Source organism: Camponotus vicinus, unplaced genomic scaffold (assembly GCF_025532165.1).
Source record: "Camponotus vicinus isolate PSW18456_S1 unplaced genomic scaffold, iyCamVici1.0 SCAF_2, whole genome shotgun sequence".
NCBI classification, from domain to species: Eukaryota; Metazoa; Arthropoda; class Insecta; order Hymenoptera; family Formicidae; genus Camponotus; species Camponotus vicinus.
The window spans coordinates 22,896,461-22,910,606 of NW_028141956.1; the positions used below are offsets into that span (position 1 = coordinate 22,896,461).

The 14,146-nt window shown below is 28.9% G+C and overlaps 1 protein-coding gene across 3 annotated transcripts in view; it reads left to right on the forward strand.

The window, feature by feature from the left end:
• Nucleotides 1-236: 236 nt before the first annotated feature.
• Nucleotides 237-14,146, forward strand: part of LOC145967595 (sphingomyelin phosphodiesterase) — a 43,108-nt gene continuing 29,198 nt past the window's right edge. For all 3 annotated transcript variants that reach the window (XM_083092635.1, XM_083092638.1, XM_083092636.1), the window contains exon 1: nucleotides 237-540. The gene's annotated coding sequence lies outside the window, so the exon portion shown is untranslated. The remainder of the gene's footprint in view (nucleotides 541-14,146) is intronic.

A 14,146-nucleotide genomic window follows, 5' to 3' on the forward strand; every position in this document is an offset into this window, starting at 1 on the left:
CGCTTCCGGGATAATTAAATATTCCTAAAAAAGAAACCATATCGATTCGCAACGCTTATTTTCTCGATTATTGATTGCCACGAGTTTATCTTTTAAGGAGATGCACGTAGGCTTTTTAAAATTATACCGCGCAACTCGCCAATTGGCTAGTCGGCATACACGATAAATTACTGAGCATGCGCGCGTAAGTGACGGGAGGACGGGAGTAGACAAACTAACGCTCGCAATCTAGCAGCGTTCAGTTTACGCCGTACGTTCAGCTTAGGAGGTATGATTGTTGCGTGTGACGCGGAATACACGACAAAAGCCTGAGCTCTTGTGCGTGTGTGTATCACGTACGCGTGCATGACTTTCGTCTCACATCTATGATCCAGAACACGTGACGGCAACAGGAATATTCCAGACTCCGCGGATGTCGCGGGATTGATTCGACGGATGAACAGTCAGCCGGTACGCGTCTTGGTGGATGCGTCTCATTCTCGTGGTCTTGTCATTCGCTATTCATGTACCAGCGCGTATTCGCCACATTTCAAAAAATTCGTAAGTATCTTATCTTTTTGATATAAAATAATCACACCCAACTTAACCTTACATTGTTTTGATATCATGTTGATGTACAGTTTTATCTCGAAAAATAATATATCTATTTTATTGCTTAAGAATTACTCTCTTTTTATTATTTGCATTTTATATATATATATAGAGTGTGTATGTGTGTGTGTGTGTGTGTGTGTGTGTATTAGCACTTTAGGAGTCTATAATGAATCTATATTAAAGCAAATGCGAGAAATAGTTTAACATTTATATATATATATATATATGTGTGTGTGTATGTGTGTGTGTGTGTGTATCTTTGTCTCTCTCTTTCAAGATTGCACCTAATTTCATTAGATAAACAATGAATGAAATCTTTGTCATATCAATACAAAATTAGTTATTCATGTCTCGCAAATCATCTCATGATAAATAAAAGGCGGATATTTTGTCGATGTTTAAAAACTGCCTGTTTTACATGTTTAAAAGTACGATAAAAATATTTAATTCTAAACAAACTATAATAAAAATATACAATGTAACAACATTCATTTATTAAACAATAATAATAAACAATTATAATAAGAATAAAATTTAATAATTTAGATAAAAAATAGAGGTTTAGAGCAAAAACAAACAAAATAAATATTTTATACTTCACCTTCTCCTTCAGTTTTTATTGCTCTTTGTGTGCTCTTTATAGGATTAATTAGCGAAAAAATAATGTCGGATCCATCCAATTGCATTCGCAATTTACATCGGACGAACCACTTTAATAAGCAGTATATTTGTGCAATATTCACTATGATTTAACTTTATTTTATTTTTATTAAACACTGATAAATTGTAAGTGATAAAGACACTGATAAGTTATAAATAATAAAAAAAATAATAAAGTCTTTGAAAAGAAATAATTTCTAATATAAATAAAACTTTTGATTAAAACTTTGATGTCACTTTAAACACAAAGACTATTGTTTAGAGATATTTTTCACGGGATTATCAATATTTCTAATAATGTGTGTGTGTATGTGTGTGTAATAAAAATAATAGTAATGAATTTTTATTCATTATCTCGTGTACAAAGCTATTAAATTATAACAAGGAATTCACTAATAAGATTTGTGATGAAACATAAAATATATTGATTCTGAACTAGATTTTTTTCTTCAGAATCATATCTTACATATTACATATATCACATTTATCATCAATCACGATGATATCACATGTATCACATTAATAAAAATTACAATATAATCGTACTACATGATAATATATAAAATAAATCACGATATTTTTTCAATAATATTATATATGTATTATATTTTACAAAGCAGTTCTGTAATTATTCAAATATTTTGATACGTAAACAAATGCATAATCATTAACAAACAATAGAATATATGTATAATTTACAATTTTTAAAATAATAAGTATCTTAATGTTGTTATATTCCAGCTTTACAATAAATGTAAAAGAGAATATATTTTTCATATAATTTACACTATAAAATATTTTCTCCGCGGATGAAAAAATAAATAAATAAATAAAGATTTCACAAACAATGTGACGTATATTCATATACGTTTTATATAACACTACATAATAACAAACAATAACTATCATGTTTGCGCATACTATACCGCACAGTAGCATTAAGTATCTGTAATTCACTTTGTAATTGGCTTTGTTCGGAGAGAACGCGTGTGAATATGAATAGCATGTGTTATGCACGTGTGAATCATTTCTTTCATATACGCTCATGAACAACTTCTTCCTGTTTGGAAAAGCACGTGCAAAGGAAAAGAAAAACACATTTATAATAGAAAATGTAATCTCGAACCATCATTCTAAAAAAAATAATAATTTGTCTTCACAAATAATCTTATTGCATAAATTTTGTCGATTTTGTAATAATACATAAAAATCAAATCAATAATTTTTAATTTGCTTAGAAATATGAACGCAAACCTTGTATTTCTGGGGTACACACGATAGATAGTTCATTTTTATAATAATTTCTCAATTTTACGTAAACCATAAAACATCTAGTAAAATATTCATTTTTTGATTATCTTACCTTAATACTTTTATGTACAAAATAATGAAAGGAATCAATTGGTGTAAAGAAAACACACAGTTGTTTTTAAGAAAAAATATGTAATATTTTACTAGATATTTTATGGTTTATGTAAAATTGAGAAATTATTTCAAGCCTCATAACTCGGAAAGTACTCAATGAAAAAATACTTTATTATAGTGTTTTGGAAAGCTCTTGAGGCAAGCTACAAGAATATGTAAAAGTATATAGGGTGTCCCATTTAAAAAGTTGGAGGTGACCTTCACCTGACCTTCAGGTGACTCTTCAAGGTCAAACTAATGGCACCATCTTATGTCCCCCTTCAAGCCATACAATTTTTGTCTGAAACATTTTTTTATATCTCGCTTCATTTTCAAAAAAATTGCTTGTGTCACTATAAATGCCCCACCCTGTATATATGATTAAAGCATTATACATGATTAAAACATTAAGGATTTAAGGATCATTTCGTATTTATTTCAAATTACAAAATATAATATTATACTAAAGAGCCAGCCTTGAAAAATATGATAGAATATATAATTTAAATATTTATATATAATAAATCGCGCGTATGTGCTACGTGGTCTGGAATTCAAAGTAAAGAGAAATTCTTGAATCGGGAAGCTCTTCTATCTAATCATGAGATCACGTACGCGAACCCGTAGAATAAATGCTTTTACAGTTTCCTTTTTATGATAAAAAAAGAGAGAGAGAAACGCGTTTTTGTATATAATATTATAATCATGATATTACATATCACACTAAATATCTGTAAATTTTTTTTTATATTTAAATTTTTGCAATATACAGAGTGTCCGATTCGTGAGGGACCAAACGAAAAGTGATGATAGATTGGGTCAAACTAAGAAGAAAAGTCCTCTACCATTTTGCAAAATTCGCAATAATTATTAAGTAATAAGCAAAAATGAAGGTTACCTTTAATTTTTTAAATGGAATCCCCTATTTTTTATTATGTATTCTTATAGCTTATCTCGAGAGCTTTCCAAAACACTATAATAAAGTATTTCTTCATCGAGTACTTTTCGAGTAAAATATTCATTTTTCGATTTGCAATTAACAATTACATATTTTTTCTTAAAAACAACTATGTTTTTTTTTTTACACCAATTGATTCCTCTCATTATTTTGCATATAAAAGTATTAAGGTAAGATAATCGAAAAATGAATATTTTACTAGATATTTTATGGTTTATGTAAAATTAAGAAATTATTTCAAGCCTCATAACTCGAAAAGTACTCAATGAAGAAATACTTTATTATAGTGTTTTGGAAAGTTCTCGAGATAAGCTATAAGAATACATAATAAAAAATAGGGGGTTCCATTTAAAAAATTAAAGGTAACCTTCATTTTTGCTTATTACTTAATAATTATTGCGAATTTTGCAAAATGGTAGAGGACTTTTCTTCTTAGTTTGACCCAATCTATTATCACTTTTCGTTTGGTCCCTCACGAATCGGACACCCTGTATAATATTTTCGAAAAACCAATTTTTAATATTTATAATTTTTATGAATATTTTTTATTATTCTATTATTTGATAATAAATTAAATAATGTATATGCAGAATCATTAACATCTCTAAGTATTTAATATTATTAATTTTTTTCTATAATGTTGAAATCTAATTTTACAATCTCGCTCTGATTTATAATTAATTCAAAAGATGTGTGTGAACATACTCCATTTTCATGAAAAAATTATGAAGGAAAATTACGTTTGAAATCTCAAGATGACTTTAGAAATGTTGATTAATAGTCAAGTAGCGAAGATTTAGATATAGTTCTCGAGTTGCGGTATAAACTAACTGGACACAAGCTTGGACATTGGCTTGAGCACGTTTAAATAGCAACCAGATGGTAATTTCACTTTGATAACGGAACATCGAGCAATGTACACCTGCAGTGATATGACACAGTCTCATCACATATGCATGCGTTGCTTTATTATTATCTAGATGCTCTTAAATGCACAATAAATTAATGCAGCGTCCATGAATCTTTTTCCAATTGTTTTTCATCATAATGAACAGTGTGTAGCGTTCTATGTACATGCGTATTCAATTGCGGCATCAAATGATTTGGCTGTTTATTATGAATGTATGATTAGAATAATGATGCAAGAGCGGTTACATATTTGTGAAATAATTTTTTTTACAATCACTCTTAAAAAACACTGTAACATTACTGCAAAAAATCTTTTAATAACGAATGTCTATGTAATGACTGATAAAATGTATTACTTTGTGACGCTATCAGCAAGCATTACCTACAACAAATTGCACATTCATTATGAATCTATTTATATTAAAATATTAACGCGATATAATACTGAAATATACTAGCTGGAGTAAATAAAATACGCAGTAGGTAAAATCAATACATTAGATGCAAATAAAATAAATTCTATGCATCAGAAAATCAACTTTTTTGAAATTTCAGAAACTTTATATGCTTTATATGTCATAAAATTGTATGCATATGCAAAATATTAAATAATTTAACAAAAATTAAGTTAATTAAAATAATTCAATAAATAAATATATATATTCGTCAATAAATCTATATGTTGCGTATCTAGATTTGAATAATTGATTTAAATTTAATATATAAAATACCTATATGTATTAAAGTATATTTCAGATACATATTTAAAAAAAACGATTCTGAGGGTCTTATTTAAGTTACTGATGGCGATGGTACTCAGTGACGTCACGTTAAGAGAGAGCGAGGCGTTTAAGTAGGTTATAGAAGACGCTGTACTGAGAAACGATTGGCTATTGGTCACAAAACGTATAGTAGTCATAAATGAACCGTCGATGAATCAAGTTTACTCGATATCGTGTAAAACGAAAAAAGAGGTCTCAAAAGAGTGCGGACAACTGTTGCTCAAAATTTTCCCAATTCAAGATTGAACTTCATTTTTTGCTTAAAATAATGTTTATGATACGTATATTACAAATATCCAAGTTTCCAGATGAACCGAGTCATTTCAGAGAAAACGGCCAGTTAAATAAGTATTTTTTATAAAAATTGAAATTTTTTTATAAGAACGAAAATATACATTAAACTCTATCTGGAAATTTGTAATTTTTATCTAGAAATTCTACGTACTTATCTAGTAATCTACGTATCATAAACTTTATTGTAAGCTAAAAATAAAGTCCAATTTTGAGTTGAGAAAATTTTGGGCAACAGGCCTATGGGCACTTGCATTCCACGTCATACTCTACGTCAAATTTTAGGTCACCTGCCCTCTTCGTGTGCACGTTAAGATACAAAACGCTGTATAAAGGATAAGGAGAACCTTGATTACCTTCGCAGCTCTTCGTTGTTTATGACATTCGAGGAAAATTAAATTACATTAAAAACATTAGAGATTACATTACAATTTTTTTATTTTATCAAACACTTTTTATATTTTCGCCCTTCAAGTAAAAAGATCTCTGTTATAATCTAAGACAACATACAATTTTATTTTTACTTTAAAATCAATAATGGTAGATGAATAAAATGTTCATGTAATAAGAGACCAAAAATCATGTCATTTAATATTGCATCGTGTTACAAAGTTGTAAGATGAACCACTTGAATTTCGCAAGCTAGATCAAGCCAAGCAAAAAATAAATATGAATATAGTTATGAATATAGTCACGTTGTTTAGATAAAAAACACGGATTATAAAAATGTTTATCACTAATGTGAAGCAAATAATCGTTAAAGGTTTTGTTTCAATATGTTTCTCCGCGGGAAAGATAAAAATAATCTAATTTACTTATAATAACTCTATAATCTAAGTATACTCAGACATTATAAAGCGAAGCAAATCATGTCATAATAGATACAATAATGTGTTTAAATGAGCAAAAGATTTACTAAAAAACGAATGATGGAATGAGGTTAATGGCCAAGTGTATTGTACTGTTTGCTTGCAACAGCTGCATCTTTTTGTATTCATCGAGGAAATATCTCATATCACTAAATATCACTTTATTCAAATTTAATATCTTTAATAGGAAATCAAATGCAAACCTAACCGATGACGTTTGATAAATAAATTGACAAAGGATTTCATGCGAAAGTAAAAAATTCTTCGTGAATTATTTACATGTTCTGTAATGTACGATACTCTCTCTGTGATTAAATGAATAAATTTATAAAGATAAAATATATTTATGGCAATTATTATATATAAATTAAATTTATAAATAATAAATGTATATAACAATGAAATTAATAAATTTATAGATTTTATTGCGCTCGTCACAATTATATAATAATATTACAATAAATTACAATAAATATAATATATGCTAATTAAGCTTACAATAAATATAATATATGCTAATTAAGAATATAAAATTTTATGCATCGAGAAAAATATCTAAGAAATTACAATATATGATATGCCCTCATGCTATGTAATTAAATATTTTGAAACATTTTAAAATACTGAAAAGCAATAATATAATTTTGATGTTTTTTTAGCATAATTAAATAATATTATTTATGAATCTTTTTTTATTTGTTTTGTATTTTTAAAAAGCCAGTGAATTTTTAATTTCTAATTCTTCAGTAAACTTTGTAATTAATTGAAATTAATTAAGTGAAATATTTTAACAAGTACTTATGTATTTCTACAAATTTTTATAGATACTCACGTATATTATAAATATATCGGAAAATTAAATGAATATTTTGTTTGTATTAAGAAATTAAAATCTTCTTTTAGTTAATCTGTAGGAACATAATTTTTCATCATGGAAGAAACCGTAGGTTCACGATGATTCAACAATTACCTATTCAAACATCATGAACAACATTATAAGGATGTTTTCAAATTAAGGGAAAGTTCGACGACAGAGAGAAAGAGAAATGTATAATGTGTCAGCGCCGCATCTTTACGCCCGACCAGTACGCTCTGCATCCACTTCTCGGTACAGGTTTCTCAAAAGTCCTAACTTTGTTTACCACTGTTCTACATTACGACGTCGAATTGTGGCCTTGTTAAACGAGAATTTCGGGTTCTGTTCGATTCGCATGAGTTGCAACGATTAATATTGCAGGAATGAAATATATTGCATAACTACACGTTCCCCCCTGTCACTCAAAAAAATTTTGCTGATGTAAATTTCTAGGTGTCACAATAAAAACCGCTATTTTTCATATCTGCCAAAACATTGTTTATAACATTTAGAACTTATAATAGCAGCAAATTACCCTTCCGATGAATTTAGATTCCATTGCTAAATATTAATCACTGCATTGAATCTATTGCACTTTATCTGGATAAACATAAGTTTCCTGCAACTAGAATGATCTTTCTAAGTTTCACTAACAGTTCAGATATAAATTCTATCTTTGTCATTCAAATTGATTAAGTACGAAACATGCAATATCACAGTATTTACTAATCATTTATCTACCTCATTTAATTTTTTGCGCTTAAAATTGTCGCAATATCATATTTTTGAGTGTGCAATATAATCGTCAGATCGTAAAATTTTAATTTATTAAAAGATAAAATATTCGATATTTCTAATTTTTCTGTGAAAAAAATTGAATTTAAATTGAAAATTAAAGATTAATATTATATAACCATACCAAAGCAATATAAAAATTATCTTTCTGATATGATATTTATCAAATTTATAACATTCTATTATACAGGGTGTCCCATTTTAATGTCCCACCCCAAATAACTTTCTTATTTTTAATTTTAGAAAAAGATGTTTCAGACAAAAGTTGTATGGTTTCAAGGGGGACATAAGGTGGTGTCATTAGTTTGACTTTGAATAGTTGCTTCAAGGTCACGTAAAGGTCACTTTCAATTTTTTAAATGAAACCCCTTACTTTCTATTGCATATTCTTGTAGCTTATTTCGAGAGCTTTCCAAAACACTATAATTAAGTTAGTTTTCATTAAGTACTTTCCGAGTTGTTTCGAAAGAAAAAATGTAATTTGCAATTAACAATTACATTTTTTTATCGAAACAATTATGTGTTTTCTTTACACCAATTGATTCCTCTCATTATTTTGTACATAAAAGTATTAAGATAAGATAATCGAAAAATGAATATTTTACAAGATATTTTACGGTTTATGTAAAATTAAGAAATTATTTCAAGCCTCATAACTCGAAAAGTACTTAATGAAAACTAACTTAATTATAGTGTTTTGGAAAGCTCTCGAGATGAGCTGCAAGAATATATAATAAAAAGTAGGCGATTTCATTTAAAAAATTGAAAGTGGCCTTCACGTGACCTTCAACTAACTATTCAAGGTCAAACTAATGACACCACCTTATGTCCCCCTTGAAACCATACAACTTTTGTCTGAAACATCTTTTTTTAAAATTAAAAATAAGAAAGTTATTTGGGGTGGGACATTAAAATGGGACACCCTGTATATATCACCCCTATCACGAACATCATAATCAATCGTACATTAAAGAAAATACTGAACGACCATTCGTTACAGTGAAGTCGTTCGTTCAAGAAACTCGATATTATCTGTCGTCAATTAAAATTCAGCAAGTGTACACAAATTACCGTGACAACAGCTGACAGCGATAATCAATCCGCACGCGATGCGTATGCAATATATTATTAAACATCTCTACATGCGCGTTTTCTAGCCGGGAGCATAATTTCTCGCGCACACTGACAGACTCTCAATATCTCTATTCCATTCTTTCTACGAAACGTTGTCGTTTCTCTTCGATTTTTCGAGTCCGGTATGGAAATTTCTTCAACATTCAAATGCTTTTTAATGCTTTTCATGATTCTCGTGTGAATTTGGCCAAAAAACATTTCACACGAAAAAAAATTTTAATGACCAATTCGCGATAGTTTTAAATTAGAGAATGATCTCTCTTGTTTGATTGGAAACATCAGTTGAGTTTGAACTCTCACATATGTATATTCGATTGATTCTGTAAAATGTAGACCGCTTTCTTAAATAAATCAGTGAAATCCAGATATATCCGTTTGCATTCGCTCCATCGCGTGATACATCTCATTGAATTGTGTACATTTTTCCAAACAGAAAAGATACATTTCTGTATTGCGTGCGAGGAGATTTCTATATCTATTACATCGTATGCACAAGTAAAGATGCCGATGAAAGTAAACATTGGTAAAATTATTTCTTCATGCGGTGTAATTATATTATTTATTAATTTTATCGTTTTCCTATTTACGAAAATAACCGAATCTTTTGCCTTTAAAAAGAGACATTATTTTTGGATAAAATATCTATAAATCATACATATTGCGAGAGAAGTAATAATTAAAAAAGAATAATTAAAGCTGACCTGATTTTGAAATTATTGCTCTCAATTGCAGTCTCAACTTTGAATTTGCATAATTGAGGTCTCTTTCACATTATATCTATATTTTCTCGTTAATAGAAATTTTCCATGTTATATGTATAATGACTTGAATGAATATTAGTTACTTTCTGAATATTAGTTCTTGACAATTATTGTTACTCCTAATCATTCAAGGTTAATTAATAGTTATGAGTATTTTAATATTTAATGATAATGTGTTCAAAGTATGATCGTAACAAAATATCATTGTATATAATGTAAAGTAATGAACTTATACACAACATATCGTAAATGTAAAAATAAAAAAAGGAAATGATTGATATAGAAGTAAGCTGGAATACAATGTTACTTTTCCAGATTACAAAGAGCTGATTACAAAAAGATCCTTAAGTATAAATTTTCTACGTTATTTCCACAAATTATCAAAGACTGGAGAAAATATTAAAAAAAAAAATAAGAATATATTTTATACAAAGAAACAATTCGTAATTTATATGCAAATTCTCCAATGACTCCTATTACACAGGCCTGCGAGGGTCAGTTACAAAAAGCGTAAATGAATCTGATAGATTTTTTTTGACGTGCTGAAAAAATTCTGCAGCCAGATTCGTTTTCAGTATCAAAAAATCTATTATTGTTATTATTAATAATAAAAATGGATTGATCATCGACCAATATGTCATATATACTAATATATCATTAACTAATATGTTTGGATTTTAAAACTAAACAAAACTAAAAGAGCAACTATAATAATAATGAAAGCCGGTCGCAACGCTTCCTGAATTTCCTCCTCGGAAGAGATTGTAATCTATAAAAAAATTACACCAGTAATAACCTTAACTATCAATGACGAAAGTGGAAACCTAATCACGTTGTCGCTGTACAATGATTCAGAAAGTGAAGAAACGAACGATCACTGAAAGGAAAGAGAAAACAAGAAAGATTCACTCATATGACTACCAAGATATCGTGATTTCGACAAATGTTATTTTTCTCTGAGAAATCAATTTTACATATATTCCTACTTGACGAAGCTTATAATTAATTTCTAAACAACAATTTCAAATATTTCGATCAATTTGGCATAAAGCATTTTTAAATTCAAAATTGGCAATCGATGTGATCAACATTATGGCGTAGTAAGGATTACATAATTTTATAATTTATTATTTGTAATAAAATTTGTAACATGATATATGTAATGCTATTTTATATACCATACAAAATATTTATCTCATATAAAAATTAAATTTATTTTAAAAATCAAGTTTCTCTTAATAAAAATAAAATGCATTTTAATTTCATGGAAAAAATCTGTTTCTATAAATGTAAGATTTTATAGCAAATATTATTTCAAATTACAAACCTTCACAAATTGAATTGCTTCTAAATACTTAGTTAATTATAATTATTGATTTCATACTTAGTTTTGATTTATTTTTTTAGAGGATATTTTTTTAGGAGAAATATGTATACATACATATGTGTGTGTGTGTGTGTATTGTGTTTTAGAAAGTAAATGAACGCTATAAATAATATAATTATTATATTTTATAAATAAAGATTATATTAAATATTATTTTATAAAATTATTTTATACATTATTTTAAACAATTGTTCAATATTTTTTAGATAAAAATTGCTGTAATAAAATCGAGCCAAGATTTTTGCTATAAAATTTCACTCAAAAAACCAAAACAAGATTTATAAGTTCGAAAATTCTCATACATATATTTATAAATATTGTCTTATATTTACGAATCAATTTTGTGAAACCCTAACGAAAATTTATTTTTATTACGTTGAATCGCTCCTATTAATTATAAGATTTAAATTTAAACTGATCCAAGTTTTATAACTTCCATATCAATTTTTTAAATTGATCAGGCTTTTACCTGAAAAACATATCTCCATTCGTAACAGCTGGATCTCCATACGTATTAACTCTGGATACACGTTACTTCGACGTTACTTCGAATTCTTCCAATACTCTTCACCAACTTTCATCCTCCGATCGAGAAAGAGAACCGGCGCCGGCATACATATGTGGCACACAGCGACGTGGTTTCACGCGTTGTAAATTATCCGTACGTGGCCATTCATGCCATTGGCAATGCGCCTTCCTACTCTAAACTCCAATCGTTTGATCGAATATACCATTTATGCCTCTCGTGAGAGAAAATTACGAGGCTATTACACTTGCTGTGTGTATCCAGTGCTCTGCGCATTCATGCGTATGTGTTAGTTGGTGATAGTGACTTTCATTCGGCGTTAACATTGAGCTACGAGGAAGGTCGTTTTATCGGCGATCATTAGCATTGCAGAGAAAAGATGCAGGAAGTGTATGCAACAATACTCTCTGCCGGCTTCTGTCTCACAAGTATATACTTTCAGGAAATAACGCATATCATCGGAAGTAGACAGATGAGACTAAAGAGAGGATAATTAAAAATATGCGAGTATTTATTTAGATGGACAAAATTAATTAAAAATGTAGAGCCTCTTCATTATCACAATTTTTATCATTAATATTGATTATTTATCATTAATATTAATTTTATCATTAATATTATTTTGTTAATATTAATATATTGTATCCATAATTTAAACAACATTTTTTATTTCGATGTTAATTTTCAATATATATTTTTATGACATACATATACATATACTAATAGTTTTGTACGAATATAAGATATAAAGTTCTACATATATATGTAAATTGCTTGGCCCGAATATAGCCGGTTCTTAATAAGCTTCACTCGCTACCTAATCATAAGGCTAATTTTAAAAACGCTAAAAATTCGATTGACCGGTTATCATATTTCTTTTCTTTATTTAGCTGCTGTAAATATCCGTTATAAATGATACTTTGGATATATTCAGAGAAAGGCAGTCAACATTTTTCCTGTAACTTTCTATGAATTATATTTGGGAATTAGATATCTTACATTTATATATATCTTATAGTACAGTAAAATAGTATCAAAAACACCGAATATCTACAAAACGGATAGACAAGCCAATTTTTTGAGGGTGAGTAGAAGGTCATAGGAGATGCCCGAATTCACAAAGTTCCAACAAAATTTCCCTGTGCGTCGGCAGCCATCTTTAAAATAAGGATAAGTTTGGATATCTCGACTCCTATTAGTCGAATTTTTTTCCTTTTTTTTTAGTTTTGTAGGGAAAAATATTTGCTACAATTTTTGTTTGAAAAATTTTTTAATAGCTGTCAAGAAAAAAAAGGTTACAACCAAAAAAGTCAATTAGGGAGCGGGGGGGTTTAAACATTTTTATTGACAATTATATTGTCCCCTGTTGATTTTATCAAAAAAATATTCAAATAAAACTTGTAGAGGACTCAATTCTCTACAATTTTCGTATATCTGCTTTTGCGGTGACTCAAAAAATACCAGAGATAGAGGGCGCCAAAGTTGACTGTGTCTAGTAAATGCTATTTTTCGTAAAAATTCGCGATTTTATTGTGAATTGTCGTACATTAAAACTCTTTTCCGCATTACCACTGAGGTAGAGTTTCAGGCGCATTTCTTTTACGTGGTATCCCCAGTAGGTATAATCCACGAGCCCGAGAAAGTGCCTTTCGTTCTATGACATTGTGATAACAATTTATGCAAGTCTTTGCTTTTTTGTCGATGAGCCAGGCATATTTGTTTCATCGATGTCATCGTCATTGATATCTCGACTCTCTTCGATCGACGACTTCCTCACTTTCGGAATCGTTGGTAGTACCTTCGTTGAAGTCAACCGGGGGAGTCAACTTTGGCGCCCTCTATCTCTGGTATTTTTTGAGTCACCGCAAAAGTGGATATACGAAAATTGTAGAGGACTGAGTCCTCTACAAGTTTTATTTGAATATTTTTTTGATAAAATCAACAATATAATTGTCAATAAAAATGTTCAACCCCCCCCCCCCCCCCTAATTGACGGCACTTTTTTGGTTGTAACTTTTTTCCTTGACAGCTATTAAAAAATTTTTCAAACAAAAATTAGAGCAAATATTTTTCCCTACAAAACTAAAAGAAAAGGAAAAAATTCGACCAATAGGAGCCGAGATATCCAAACTTACCCCTATTTTAAAGATGACTGTCGACGTACAGGGAAATTTTGTTGAAACTTTGTGAATTCGGGCATCTGCTATGACCTTCTACTCA